Source organism: Limanda limanda, chromosome 6, assembly GCF_963576545.1.
Source record: "Limanda limanda chromosome 6, fLimLim1.1, whole genome shotgun sequence".
Taxonomy (NCBI): domain Eukaryota; kingdom Metazoa; phylum Chordata; class Actinopteri; order Pleuronectiformes; family Pleuronectidae; genus Limanda; species Limanda limanda.
Window position 1 is genome coordinate 6,575,026 of NC_083641.1, and position 2,204 is coordinate 6,577,229.

The window sequence follows — 2,204 nt, forward strand, 5'->3', positions numbered from 1 at the left end:
CAAAATACTGGCATCAAATTCACATGTCAATGGCAAACTAAGCTGTTCCATGAATTATAAATGGTACCTTTTCACCACTACTTTCAAAATTGCTATGAAACATTCATTGATTTAATGATTTATTTTTTCAGTGTAATATTTAATCCCCCATGGACTGCACAGTGACAAAACACAGCAGCCGGCTGTTTGGATACAACATACATCTCCACTCAGTTTGATTATTATTTTAAATATAAAGGAGACACAATATAGAGCTTAAATTCCTTCATAATTTGAACTTCAATTGTCTAATTGTTGTTATTAAACTTTCTCAGTATTCCATTCAAACAGTCAACACTTTTATCCAAAGCGACTTACGATAAGTGCATTCAACTATAAGGTTACGAACACAGAACAGCGTGAATCATGTGTGTAAATGTACTAAACACCACAAAAAATAAACCTGGCCTCAGTCAAATACTTATCCCATGAAGTAACCGCTGCTCACGTCACCCGCTCGCGTCATCAGCTGATGGACTCGTCCAATCAGAGCCTCGTAAACGCCGTGCAGCAGCGTCGAGTGTCCCGCAGACAGGAAGCGGGTCGTGTTTAGCTTGTCCCGTACGAGTGACTCTGTCTTCGGGGTAAATAACTTGCTGAAGTCGACACGACGCTGTTCCCTGGAGGAGAAGATGAGTGCGTGTGGAGGCAGAGCCGCGGGCCCGGTGTGGACGAGTCGAGGCGGAGAAGACGGGCGCACAGTCCCTGAGTTACGGTGAGCTAGAGACGCCATGCTAACCACTAAGCTAACCCTACATCTGAAAGCATGTCCGCCACTCTTTGGGATAGCGAGAAAGTTGCTAAAATACGAATACAGCATCGAGTGCTGGAGCAGATCTAGTGCATGTGTAAATATGTATGAATTACTTAGATGTAACAGTTTGTTCTCGTTAAGTTTTTTCATCAACGTGACTTTTTTTCTGTATGTTTTCACAGCCTCAGCCCCCCCCCCCCCCACACACACACACACACAAACAAAGAGGCGTTAGGCTGAGACGCTGAAAGTCCGGATTTAAAGTGCAGAAAATTAAGCCATTGAATGTAAGTAACTGTTTATGAATTGTTTTGGTGTTTTTTTGCTGTGGATCTTCCAACGGTGATGCAGCGCGGCTATTTCCGTTTATTAATAAAGTCATGTTACATGTGTTGTTTTCCAGCTGCCTGTCCATGACGTACAAAGACACACTATGAGCCAGTATGATCCGACCAGACCTTACATCAGCATTGAGGAGTTGTCGGAGAAGAAAGAGGGTAAGGTTATATTCATTAAATAATTTTCCAGTTACATGTAAAGGTGTATGTTGTAATTGAACTGTGCTAATTTTACTGAATGTGTTTACAGCTGATTGAAGCGGGACAGATGACATGGATCCATCCTTCCACAGCCAGGAGCGCACCGACCTGTGTGCCACACTTCATATAAGACTGGAAGCTACACTGATCTCACAGCTACACACCACAGACGTCTACACACTGGAGAAGAGTCCCACAAAGAAGTCATGACCCAGAGGCTGCAGAGAAACATTTCAAGCCTCATCTGAGTTTTTGTACAATATTTTTGCTGTATGTAAATAAAGCTTTCACTCCACATATACCTTGTTCACATTTGTTCCCTGTACAATATGTTCACCTATAACATCAAGCATCACATGAATGTTTAGTTTTAATTAACTGCAGTGCTTTTGGTAAAGGCTTCCTTATAAATAATAATAAATATTAATATATACATTTTTATTATAAATATTGTGTGGGAGGGGCTTACCCCACGTGCGGAATGCTGTGACCCCACGTGTGCACTGCAATGACCCATAAGGTGACCAATAGCAACACTTCTACCAACCAATCACGAGTGACATTAGTTTCAAGGGTCTGTGGTTTCCTCCAATGGTGAGTAGAGAGAGGTTCTAGCCAGCGGCTGGACTCCGATTCATATGCTAATTAGATCACACGTCGCGATCGGTCCGCGAGGCTCAGGAGCCCCGCCCACGGCTGTCTCCTTTGTTCTCCAAATCCCCCTTAAGATCCGCAAACGCCGATAGACCCACCTTGTCTTCACTGGCGAACGCCGAGGTAACATCATGGAAACAGTTGGTTACAGCAGGGGATTAGGCCTGTCCGTAGAGGTTCACTGTGACAATAATACTGCTTTTCGTCTAGTGTTCAAT

At 43.4% G+C, this 2,204-nt stretch overlaps 1 long non-coding RNA gene across 1 annotated transcript; it reads left to right on the forward strand.

Annotated features, from left to right (window-relative positions):
- The first annotated feature begins 980 nt into the window (after nucleotides 1–980).
- Nucleotides 981–1,627, forward strand: LOC133003674 (uncharacterized). The gene is made up of 3 exons (XR_009678295.1): nucleotides 981–1,080; nucleotides 1,197–1,290; nucleotides 1,382–1,627. It is a non-coding gene; the product is annotated as an uncharacterized LOC133003674 (long non-coding RNA).
- The last annotated feature ends 577 nt before the right edge of the window (nucleotides 1,628–2,204 follow it).